The sequence below is a fragment of the Phaseolus vulgaris genome, chromosome 6 (assembly GCF_051622355.1).
Source record: "Phaseolus vulgaris cultivar YP4 chromosome 6, ASM5162235v1, whole genome shotgun sequence".
NCBI classification, from domain to species: Eukaryota; Viridiplantae; Streptophyta; class Magnoliopsida; order Fabales; family Fabaceae; genus Phaseolus; species Phaseolus vulgaris.
In genome coordinates this window covers 6,751,196-6,765,020 of record NC_143503.1, presented here as the reverse complement: position 1 = coordinate 6,765,020, position 13,825 = coordinate 6,751,196, and positions in this window count along the sequence as shown.

The following is a 13,825-nucleotide window of genomic DNA, read 5'->3' as shown; positions in this document are numbered from 1 at the left end:
AAGGCCCAGCCTTACCAATTAAAAAACAAGTTGTCCCCAAAGTGGATTGGCCTGTTTCACATAGTCGATGTGCTCGGGAATGGAGCGTATAGGCTAGAAACCGTGAGGGGGGAGCTATTCCTCGAACATGGTGTTGGGTTAAATAGTGCCAAAGTTCAAGAGGGGGGGTGAATTGACCTTTTAAAACTTTCTCGCAGAAATAGTGTTTAACACAGTTTACAGAAAATAAATCGATTTATGTGAAAATGAACAGATTTATTTCAGCACTGTTTTTGTTTGAAAAACGTTTATACAGCAAGGATAATCACAAGATTATGCAAATAGATTTTCCAGATGCATACACACTGATATTAGAAAAAAAATCAGTGAAATACAAAACAGCAAACTTCAGTTTCAAGCAAGTGATTAAGGTTCAATTGATAGCATGCCAATTAATTGAGTAACCTTTACAATCAACCTGTTCCAGTGGCTTTTAACAAACTATGAGTGTTCTTATTGATATCAAACAATTTTCCAGAAATTAAGAACAATGAATCACAGAACAGCATGCTTCAATTTTAAGCAATTGTTAAAGGTTCAATTAATAGCTTTGACAATTTCTTGAGCAACCTATCACAGTCAATCTGTTCCAGTGGCTTTTAACAAATTTTATATGTTCTTATCAGAATCAAACAACTTTTTTAGAAATTAAGAACAGTATAAACTGAGCCCAGAAAGACCAGATTTATTATTGATTGAACATATTTATTTCTTTGTTGTTTTAACAATTATGCAGAAACTTAATTGCAGAGATTGAGAGAGAATGAACACAGGGCAGTTATACTGGTTCACTCAACTGAGCTACATCCAGTCTTCACCTAAAACCAAGGTGAAATTCACTAAATCACAGTACAAAGAAACACAATTCCCACTGTTCTTGAAACCTACAAGAACTTAGGTACTCTTGCTGAAAAAACCTATTTCAGCTCACACACACTCTTCAAGAAAACCTATCAAGAAGAGTGTTCAACCAAACTATTACAAGAAATGAGAAGTGAAACGACTACACCTGATTGAGGATACAAAGATCTGCCTTAAACCAGTAGGCAAGATTGCTAGAACAGTAGCAGCACCTCACACCAGGCTTTTGGAACCAAACCAAGAACAAGCACTTTTTGATTTTCGAAATCTTTGAAGAACAAATGCTAATCCTTTGTAAACTTTTGATTCTCTGCTGTAAAACTTGTTTTTGCAAATGTATGAACGATTTTTAAACTCAGAAATAAGTTTTCATTTTATAGAAAACCAACTTATAACAGATTTTTGAAAAACAGTTAAAGTTGTTATAAAATGAACAGATTGAAAATAAAATGAACAGATTTATTTTCAAAAAACAATTAGAGAATTTGTTAAGTGAGGAGACTTAGTCAACCATTCTGGTGCAGAGATAAAACTGAAAAACGTTTAAGCTTGACATGGCACCAGAGACAAAAAGAATCTATTCATTTACAGATGAACATATTTATTTTTCAAAACGAAAACAGAGAAAGTTTAACTATTTAAAACTCAGTCGTTTTGAAAGGTAGAAGACTTAGTCAAAATACATGATGCACAAAATCTAATTTTCACAAGACTTAGCCAAGGCATCAGTTTAAAACTGAATCTGTTTATTTAGAAAAGAACATATTTATTTTTATGCAGTAAACGTGTTTTTTGTAAAACATGTGAAAAACAGTTTAAGAAAACTTATGTTTGTTCTTATCACATCGCCAGTGGTTATGAGGTGAGTTACTCAGCAAAAAGCCCACTCTTAAACAACCTCTAAGCACTACCTAAGACACACTTAAAGCAAAGCAAAATACACATGAAATGTACATAAAAGTCTTCATCAAACACAATTTTGAAGGGGCAGCAACCATCTTCAACAATCTCCCCCTGTTTGATGGAGACAAATCCCCATAGCTAACCTCATAGCTTTGTTGCTTGAAGAACCTGCACTGTATCAGATTTTAAACCAGAAAAAAAACAGCAGTATTTCATAGCATAAGAAATGGTTTAAAGGTGCAGAATTAACTCCCTGTTTCAGCTAGCTTCACCTAGCATGGTGAGCTATTTTTCAGCAGCTATTTTTCTCCCCCTTTGGATTCATCAAACAGCATATAAGCATAGGGAAAACAAATATGAAACAGAAACTGATGAGAATCAAATAAAGGAGGCTTTTATTAATGAAGGGAGAGGTCATTCACCTACACATTTGAAGTTCTTCCTTCTAGCCTTTTCAAAATTAAAAGAAGACATAAAATAAAGAGAGGATCAAGCCTAAAGCCAAAGAAGTCTACAAGCCTTCAAAGAATGGGCTTCAAATAAATATCTTTCTTTATAGTTTCTTTTATAAAATGTAGAATGTTTAAATATATAGTTTTTAGGAAGGTGCTTAGAGGGAAACCTTAGATACCTCTTTTGTAAAAGCATCTTTAGGCATTAGTTTAGAATTTTCTAGAAGGTGACTCTTCATGCTTAACTTTAGGTGCTAGAAGTGAGTAGCATGCAAGGGACTTTTGGTTAGCTTGTTTTGTAAGCTTCATGACCAGCCTTTGCTCTTATAAAAGGAGGGCTTAGGTCCTTCATAATGGAGATTTGGAATTTGTAGTATCAAAACTCTCCCAAATTGGTGATTGAGTGTAGTGAGAACTTGTCTTCTCCTCTTCCTAGTCTCATCTTGAGTGCCTTGGTTCTCTCAAGTGGCGACATTGCACACTTATCTTGGAGCATTCACACTTCAAGTGGCGTGTTCATCAACCAAGAACTACAACCACATAAGTCCTCTTTCTTCTCCATCTTCTCATTCCATTTCCGTGCCTATTTGAATTCCTAAACATGTCTTAGGTTCCTTTCTTGCTTTCTATTCGGTGTTCTTGCTTATTTTCATGTTTCAATCGGTTCATCTTCTTTCTCCTTGGATTTGTTCGGTGCATTTCAGTTTTGAAGCATTTTAATTGGTTCATTTCATTTGTTATGCAATTTAATCGGTTCATTTGCATTTTTTACATTTTTTAATCGGTTCAATTGGCAAGAAATGGGTCTTCCATGTGAGTTTGGTGTTTGGTGCAAGTTTTGGTGAGTTCTTGAAACATAGAACATTGATCCATTTCTATTAAAAGTGCCTATTCATTCTCCAACTCAAGTTGATTCCATAAAATGTCAAAGAATCATCTATATCTTGCTATTGGAATCACATCAGAAACCATAACCATAATAGTTCAGAAAATAAAACCATATTGTTCAGCATTACAGACATTTGAAAACTGATAAAGAAAGCATTAAAAACATAAGACTACTGATCCTTGTAGTAAAGCTCTGCAAGTTGTGCCTGAACTCCTTCAATCTGATCATCAAGGTGTTGAAACCTTGCATGAGTAGTCTCAAAGTATGCCCTTTGTTCTGCAGGCATTACATCAAGACGATACAACACTTGCCTTTCAAACATAGACATTGGTTCCCCTCGGTATTCTGGAGCTTGATAAGCAACTATGGCATTTGCAGCAACTTCTTCATGTACAGATTGGGTAGCAGGTGAGTCATCATCCATAGGAACAGCTTCATCCTCATCCTCATGTTCTGCTTGAGGGTCCTTCTCCTTGAGAACCACCCACTTGTCTTCAATTTTGTGAAAACCCATTTTGGTGAGAGTTGAATTATCAATCTCACTTACAGCTTTGATAGGGTCGTTTCTCTCATTTGTAACATCAACACCAAAGTAATCAATTAATTTGGAAACAAGAATAGCATAGGGAAAGCGGTAATCAGCCAACCTTTTTGACTTGAGCATGTGTTCATTGACAATAAAAACCCAGTTTACCTTAATCTGGTTCATGATGCAATATAGGAGAATTAGATCCTCTTCATGTAAAACAGCATGGTTTGTTCCTCTTGGAATAAGTTGCCATGCTATGATGTAGGCAACTAGGCGTGGAGTGAGGTTCAAGTGCCCTGCATGGAACCTGTTTATACTCTCTGTAGGATTCCTCATGCAGCTTTTATAGTATTGCAGCTTGTTGAATTCTTGGATTCCACTGGTGTTTCCCTTTCCTACTTTCAATCCAGCATATTTTATTCCAGCCACAGAATTCCACACCTCACTTGTGATCTTCATCTTGGTCCCTTTCACATAAGAGACAACATTCTTTCCATCCAATGTGAGGTTAGTGTAAAACACCTTAACCAAGTCAGGATATACATTACCCGTTAATTCCAGCATCTTTTTCAGTTTCTGGTGCTTCAACACAGCCCTTGTTTCTACCAGTTTTTCAGATTTCAGCCAGTTGAAATCCAGCACTTTGGGTATGTTAATCTGTTTTCTACTTGTCTCGTGAATGTAGGCATTGATGCCTTCTTCATTTCCAGCGAACCAACCTTCTAGCACACCTTGAAAGGTGGTTTGTTTCCCCTTATTTTTCTGTTTCTTGGAAGAAGAAGCCATGGTTGAACCTGAATTCTTTTCTTGGTTTCAAATGGTGAGAACAGAAAAGGAATAGCCAATGTGGGTAGCAAGTATTCACACAGATTTATATAGAAATGAATGGGTTGATATGGCAGTTATGAGTGGATATGCATGAAGATTTTATGCTCTGAATTTGTGCAGAGAATCTTTGAAAATATGCAGCAAATATTTAGGGTCACGATGCACATACTCATGCCTTTATTGAGCACCCAAACCATCAAATCGGTTACATAACCATGACCAAAACCGTCAAAGGTACAGAGGTTAATGCCCACTAGGTCAATCAAGCAGTCAAAGATCAAAATTTCTCTTTCCTAGTCATCAATGCATATCAGTGCAGAAAATAAACACATTCAATTGCGAATAAACAGATTTAATTTTTCACTGCTAGGTACAATTGACATTTATAATACCCAATTCATTAAGCAGAAAATTAAACCTATCTTTAGCCAATGGTTTTGTGAATAGATCAGCAAGTTGTAAATCAGTACCAATGAACTTAATCTCACATGTTCCATTAGATATGTGTTCCCTTAGAAAATGATGCCTAATTTCAATGTGTTTGGTTCTTGAATGCATAACAGGATTTTTGGTTAGGTTGATTGCACTTGTATTATCACACAGCAGAGGTATATGGTTAAGTAAGATACCAAAATCATTCAATTGTTGTCTTAGCCATATGGTTTGAGCACAGCAACTCCCTGCTGCAATGTATTCTGCTTCAGCAGTGGAGAGAGCTACACAAGCCTGCTTTTTGCATTGCCATGAGATCAAGCTGGATCCAAGCAAATGGCAGGTTCCACTTGTGCTCTTCCTATCAATTTTGCAACCTGCAAAATCTGAATCAGAATATCCAATTAAACTTAATGAAATATTACCTGGATACCACAAGCCAACTTCTTTAGTTCCTTGCAAATACTTCAAAATCCTTTTGGTAGCATTGTAGTGTGATTCTTTAGGAGCAGATTGAAACCTTGCACACATGCACACTGCAAACATTATCTCTGGCCTGCTGGCAGTGAGATACAACAGTGATCCTATGAGTCCTCTATATTTGGTTTCATCAACTGAAATTCCAGCTTCATCATGATCCAAATGACAGCTTGTTGAGAAGGGTGTGTTGATTGGCTTACACTTGTCCATTTCGAATTTCTTCAGCAGATCCTTACAATACTTAGTTTGACTTAAGAAAATACCATCCTTGAGTTGTTTGACCTGCAAGCCTAGAAAATAGTTCAACTCACCCATCATTGACATTTCAAATTCACTCTTCATGACTTTCACGAAAGCTTCACACAATTCTCCATTGTTTGATCCAAAAATGATGTCATCCACATATACTTGTACTAGAATTGTGTCATCTCCTTTCTTCTTGATGAACAAGGTCTTATCTGATGTACCTCTTTCATAACCTTGAGAGATGAGAAAATCACTTAGCCTCTCATACCATTGCCTAGGAGCTTGCTTGAGTCCATAGAGAGCCTTTTTGAGTTTGAACACATATTCTGGATGTTGATAGTTTTCAAAACCTGGTGGCTGTGAAACAAATACCTCTTCATTAATATAACCATTTAGAAAGGCACTCTTCACATCCATTTGAAACAACTTGAACCCTTTGATGCAGGAGAAGGCAAGCAGCAATCTAACAGCTTCTAATCGAGCCACTGGTGCATAGGTCTCATCATAGTCTATCCCTTCTTCTTGATTGTACCCTTTAGCTACTAGCCTAACCTTGTTTCTGGTGATCACTCCATGCTCATCCATCTTGTTTCTAAATACCCATTTTGTCCCAATTATATTCATCTCAGGTATTTTAGGAACAAGAGTCCAGACCTCATTAAGAGCAAACTGATTCAGTTCCTCTTGCATGGCTAAAATCCAGTTGCTGTCCTTAAGAGCTTCATTCAGATTTTTGGGTTCAACTTGAGATACAAAGGCCATTGCTTCACAGAAATTGTTCAAGGATTTTCTAGTTGACACTCCTTTCTCAATGTTCCCAATGACATTATCAAGGGTTAAGTCTCTTGGGGTTTTCCACTCTTTTGGAAAACCTGCAGCTGCAGTAGATTCTTGTATAGCATGTGTATCAGCAATATCAAAATGAATCGATTCATTTTGATTTAAAACAGATTTAAATTCATTACTGTCAAGGTCATCAGCAACAGTTTTAGATATGCTATGATCAGTTTCATCAAAAACAACATGCATTGATTCTTCTACCATAAGCAACCTTTTATTGAAGACTCTATATGCATGACCATTCAAAGCATAACCAATGTGCACACCTTCATCAGATTTAGCATCAAACTTACCAAGATTTTCTTTGCCATTATTCAATACAAAACATTTACACCCAAATACCCTAAGGTGGCTCACACTAGGTTTTCTGCCCTTATACAGTTCATATGGGGTTTTCTTAAGAATTGGTCTTATTAAGGTTCTATTTAACACATAAGCTGCAGTATAAACTGCATCAGCCCAAAAATACTTAGGAAGCTTAGATTCATTTAACATAGTTCTAGCTAGTTCCTCTAATGATCTGTTTTTTCTTTCAACTACACCATTTTGTTGGGGTGTCCTAGGGGCTGAAAAGGTATGTGTTATCCCATGCTTCTCACAGAACCTCTCAAACTTAGCATTTTGAAACTCTCCCCCCATGATCACTTCGAATTGATTTTATGCAGCAACCATTTTCATTTTGCAGAATCTTTGCTAATTTCTTAAAGGCAGTGTAAGCATCATGTTTATGTGCAAGAAATAGAGTCCATGTAAATCTAGAGTAATCATCCACAACAACTAAAGCATACAAATTTCCAGCCAAGCTAGCAACTCTAGATGGTCCAAATAAATCCATGTGCAGTACATCCAAAGGCTTTTTAGTAGAAACAATATCCTTTAACTTGAAAGAGGATTTGATTTGTTTACCTTTCACACAAGCATCACAAAACCTGTTGTCCTGAAATTTAATGTTAGGTAAACCAGAAACTAAATCTTTAGATTTCAATTTATTCAAGTGATTTGTGTGTATGTGAGCTAACCTCCTGTGCCACAACCAAGACTCATCACTTCTGGACAGCAAGCACTCATTTGAAGGGTTAGTTTCCATGATATTCAACAGATAAATGTTATTCACTCTCTTACCAGTAAACAGTACCTTACTAGATGAATTACTTGAGATTGTGCAGCCTTTTGACTCAAAATTCACTTTGTATCCTTTGTCACAAAGCTGACTTATGCTGAGAAGACTATGCTTGAGTCCTTATACATAGAGCACATTCTCAATGGTTGTTGAGTTTCCTGTTCCAACAATGCCTCTGCCCAAAATCCTCCCTCGGTTATTATCACCATAGGTTACATGTCCTTCTGCTTTGAGCTTCAAGCTGGTAAACTTTGTAAGATCTCCAGTCATATGCTTGGAACAGCCACTGTCCAAGTACCACTGATTTTTCTTGCTGCGAATCTGCAAAACAGAATAAAAATGATACAAATGGTACCCTTTTCAGTATAGGGTCCAGCACAGATTAAAACCTTCTCTTTGGTAGCCATTTTGCTAAATTCTTAGGCACAAGATGTTTTCTAGCAATGCAAGACCTAGAGGTGTGACCAGATTTCATGCAGTAAAAACAGGTTACATGAGATGCCCTTTTGCCACTGTTAAAAGCTGAAAAAACTGATTTTGCAGGAACAAAAAAACTTGAAAGCTTTTTGACATTGGTTACATTTCCAGGGGTATAACCAAGACCATTCTTATTGAAAACAGCATTCTGTGATCCAAGGAGAGACTCAAGGTTTTCTCTTCCCTTGGTGAAATTGGAAAGGGTTTTCAACAAATACTCCACTTGTTTTTCCAATTTTTTGCAGTTTTCACAGGTTTTAATAGAGGCATGCAAGCATGTTAGTTCAAGGCTTACCAAATCTGTTTTGGCCTTATGCAATTCTTCCTCAAGTGTTTTTACTTTAGGTGCCAACACATTATTTACCTTTTGCAGCTTATTGCATATTACAGCTAGCCTATTTGCTTCATCATGTGTTTCCTTGAAGGCAGCAAGCAAATCATCATAGTTATCAGAATCAACAGAAAAATTACTTACTGAATCAGAGCTTGACTCCTCATCCTTCATCATGAAACACAAATTGTACTCCTCATCTTCTGTTGAAGAGTTGCTGGTTGAGGATGCTTCATTTTCCTCCCATGAGATGTAGGCTCTTCTTCCCTTGTTCCTTTCAAATTTCTTGCTGGCAAATTTGTCCCTTGTTTGATTGTCTGGACAATCTGTTTTGATATGCCCTGTTTTGCCACAGCCAAAGCAAGTATATTTAGAGGAACCTGAATCATTGGGTTTGGGATACCTTCTTTTCTGCTGGTTCCTATTTCTGCTTTTCTTCCTCAGGAATTTGCTGAATCTTTTTGTAAGAAGGCTGATTGTGTCATCATCTTCGGCATCTTCTTTTTCTTCCTTGATCTCATTCAGTTCAGTTGCTTTCAGTGCAAGACCTTTGGGTTTTCTCTCTGTTGTTTCCTGCTCTTTGAGTCTTTTGAGCTCTAGCTCATGCTCCATCAGCTTTCCAAACAGTGCAGCAGTTCCCAACTTTGACAGATCACGGCTTTCAGATATGGCAGTCACCTTTGGTTGCCAGCTTCTGTCGAGGCATTTCAATATCTTTATGTTGAATTCCTCTCTGTCAAATTCTTTTCCCAAGCCAGTGAGGTGATTCACAATATGGGTGAATCTTTTCTGCACATCAGCAATGCTCTCCTCGGGTTGCATTCTGAACAGTTCATATTGTTGGATGAGAGCATGTTTCCTTGACCTCTTCACATCTTCAGTACCCTCATGAGTCACTTCTAAGACTTCCCACATCTCCTTAGCTGACTTACATTGGGATATCCTGAAGAACTCATCCATTGTCAATGCAGAGGTTATGATGTTCTTGGCCACAAGATCATGTTGAGCCTTCCTCCTTTCGGTCTCATTCCATTCTAATCTTGGCTTTACCACTTCTTCATCCTTGACAACCTGCATTGGCACATAAGGTCCATTGACCACAACTTCCCAAATTAATGCATCAATGGATTCCATGAAAATTCTCATTCTAACTTTCCAAAATGCATAATTCATTCCATTGAACATAGGTGGTCTATTAACAGCAGATCCTTCAGCAAAAAGCACATTAAACTCAAACATTATTACAAACAAACTTGATTAAAATACAAGTCCTAGCTCTTGATACCAATTGTTGGGTTTAATAGTGCCAAAGTTCAAGAGCGGGGGGGGGGGGGGGGGGGGGGGGTGAATTGACCTTTTAAAACTTTCTCGCAGAAACAGTGTTTAACACAGTTTACAGAAAATAAATCGATTTATGTGAAAATGAACAGATTTATTTCAACACTGTTTTTGTTTGAAAAACGTTTATACAGCAAGGTTAATCACAAGATTATGCAGATAGATTTTCCAGATGCATACACACTGATATTAGAAAAAAAATCAGTGAAACACAAAATAGCAAACTTCAGTTTCAAGCAAGTGATTAAGGTTCAATTGATAGCATGCCAATTAATTGAGTAACCTATACAATCAACCTGTTCCAGTGGCTTTTAACAAACTATGAGTGTTCTTATTGATATCAAACAATTTTCCAGAAATTAAGAACAATGAATCACAGAACAGCAAGCTTCAATTTTAAGCAATTGTTTAAGGTTCAATTAATAGCTTTGACAATTTCTTGAGCAACCTATCACAGTCAATCTGTTCCAGTGGCTTTTAACAAATTTTATATGTTCTTATCAGAATCAAACAACTTTTTCAGAAATTAAGAACAGTATAAACTGAGCCCAGAAAGAATAGATTTATTATTGATTGAACAAATTTATTTCTTTGCTGTTTTAACAATTATGCAGAAACTTAATTGCAGAGATTGAGAGATAATGAACACAGGGCAGTTATACTGGTTCACTCAACTGAGCTACATCCAGTCTTCACCTAAAACCAAGGTGAAATTCACTAAATCACAGTACAAACAAACACAATTCTCACTGTTCTTGAAACCTACAAGAACTTAGGTACTCTTGCTGAAAAAACCTATTTCAGCTCACACACACTCTTCAAGAAAACCTATCAAGAAGAGTGTTCAACCAAACTATTACAAGAAATGAGAAGTGAAACGACTACACCTGATTGAGGATACAAAGATCTGCCTTAAACCAGTAGGCAAGATTGCTAGAACAGTAGCAGCACCTCACACCAGGCTTTTGGAACCAAACCAAGAACAAGCACTTTTTGATTTTCGAAATCTTTGAAGAACAAATGCTAATCCTTTGTAAACTTTTGATTCTCTGCTGTAAAACTTGTTTTTGCAAATGTATGAACGATTTTTAAACTCATAAACAAGTTTTCATTTTATAGAAAACCAACTTATAACAGATTTTTGAAAAACAGTTAAAGTTGTTATAAAAGGAACAGATTGAAAATAAAATGAACAGATTTATTTTCAAAAAGCAGTTAGAGAATTTGTTAAGTGAGGAGACTTAGTCAACCATTCTGGTGCAGAGATAAAACTGAAAAACGTTTAAGCTTGACATGGCACCAGAGACAAAAAGAATCTATTCATTTACAGATGAACATATTTATTTTTCAAAACGAAAATAGAGAAAGTTTAACTATTTAAAACTCAGTCGTTTTGAAAGGTAGAAGACTTAGTCAAAATACATGATGCACAAAATCTAATTTTCACAAGACTTAGCCAAGGCATCAGTTTAAAACTGAATCTGTTTATTTAGAAAAGAACAGATTTATTTTTATGCAGTAAACGTGTTTTTTGTAAAACATGTGAAAAACAGTTTAAGAAAACTTATGTTTGTTCTTATCACATGGCCAGTGGTTATGAGGTGAGTTACTCAGCAAAAAGCCCACTCTTAAACAACCTCTAAGCACTACCTAAGACACACTTAATGCAAAGCAAAATACACATGAAATGTACATAAAAGTCTTCATCAAATACAATCTTGAAGGGACAACAACCATCTTCAACACATGGACCGTGACAAACCGCATGTTTTACTTCAGTTACGATGTTTTGTTTTAATGCTTCCTTTTTGAACAATTTGATGTTTAAGGTTATGCTCTTTTTCCCTTGAAGGGGTTTTTTAATGAGGTCATCTAATGATAATTTTTGTTCTTGAAAGATGGTGCATTAGTTCAGTTGATTTAGTTGAGTTAGCACACGAAGAGAGGACCTGGCTGGACAAGAGTGCTCATGTGCTCAGGACCTTGGTCCAAGCATCTGGGTATGGTTAGCTCGGTTTTTGGGTCCAAAGGGCGGGTCATGGGCTCGGCCTTGTTTCATTGGTAAGAATGATGGGGAATAATTAAATAATAAGTTTGGTCATATGTTAATATAAGGTTGTTAGTTAAATATATATGTCGATATATATCAATATGTTAGAATAGAATATATGTTAATATACACCAAGTTGTTAGTTAAATAAATATATGCATAAAGTTGTTAGTTGAATATACAAAGTTGTTAAATAAGTGGAGAGTACCCGAGAATAAAGGTTCACGAGATTCTCTTTTGTTGTTAGTACCATGAGTAAATGTGCACGTGGATAAGTGGTTTTCTGTTATTATTTTATGCTTTCAGTAGAGATTATATTCTCATGAATGAAAGCTGTTAGAGGAATAACTATAAAAGGGACTAGAGACTTAAACTGATTATTATTTATTTTGTATGCTCCCACTGACTTGATTGTCGGAGTGTGATCAATAAGTAGAGCCTCATCTGTCTCAGTGGAGCGTTGTTCTAGTGCACCAGAAACTTGCCCAACCAGTCAACCCAAAGTCAAATTAAAATAATTATTTTCTCATAAATTAAAACTAAATTATATATTATGTTAATTTGTAATAGTTATTTTTTTTCAAAATCAAATTTTTTTAATTTTTTTATAAATTTATTTTAGATCCTAAAAAGTTTACTATTCTCTTTTCTTTTTTCATTTATAAGTGTTTATGGACAACTTTCCCCGTGTCTATTGTGTTCTTTTGAATAATTTGATCTCTGGCTGAGAGTATATTATATGTATCCACCCTGAGTTTACCACACCATTTGATCTCACCAATGGTTACTTTTATTTATTCTTGAAAAATCTTCCAATACTTAACTCCCTGGCAATTCACTTGTGTATTTAATACTTTATTTTGCAATTTGTGATCACGAGGAGCTACTTTTCTTATTTAACCATTTTTGTTACATGTAATTAAAGTAACTTCTTTAAGGATTGTGAGATATGAAACATTAATTAACCATTAAGACATGTAACAATAGGAAAACATGCCATTAAAGTAACTCTATGAGGAATTAATATACCTTTTTGTATGTTACATTAGTTTTTAGATTCCTTTACTATTTTTATTTCAAGAGAAATTTTTTCCTAGACCTACCCTTTAATTAATATTTTATTTAGTTGTTGGTATTAAAAAAAACATTTTTTTATCTTATAATCTAAAACTTATTTTTTATTGAGAATCTTAAATTTATATTATATGATCTGAAATTTATTTTCTAATTTGGGGACAACTTGTTTTTTAATTAGTAAGGCTGGGCTTTTCACATTACCAAGTCGGTAATCTTGAAGTGCCGAGGTCTCGTCTTAGTGTTTTGTCTCAACTCCACCCTTCTCTTCAAAGCCTCCGAGTTAATACAGGAATGTTCATGCACCTCATCTAGCAAGTCCAGGTTCACCTTCCTTCCTTTGTTAGATTCCTCAACAACGAAGCTTTGAAATCGCGGAGAGCTCTCTTGTATCTCATCTGGGTCTATCTCGGGCAGGTCTGCCACCCACATCAGCGCATTGTATTCTGGTGGCACAAGGGCTTATACTTGTTGAACAAACATTTTCCAAAATAGTAATTTACTAATAGTGATTTCTGTACTTGTTGAAAGTATACGCGATTTATATACATATTATAATTTAGTGGAACCTTTTAATACTAGAGAAATAATATTAAAACTTCATATTCTTTTCCTAATAATATTATTTGATAAATGATATAATCTCCATAAAAAAAAAGTCTTCGGACTTTATTGAATTTTCCTTTTTTTCTAATTTTTTTGGAATAAAATATTAATTAATTAAAGTATTTAAAGATATATGTTTTTAAAGTTATGTTGTGTAATTCAAGTCTCAATTATTGAAGCAGTATTGATAAAATTATTATAGTAATAAAAGAATATTAAAAAATTAATATCACAATTCTACTATGTTGAAAACTATAATAAAAGAGAAATATAATATGATAACATTTTAAAAATATAATATTGATTAAAATTAGTGTCAACCGTTTTCTT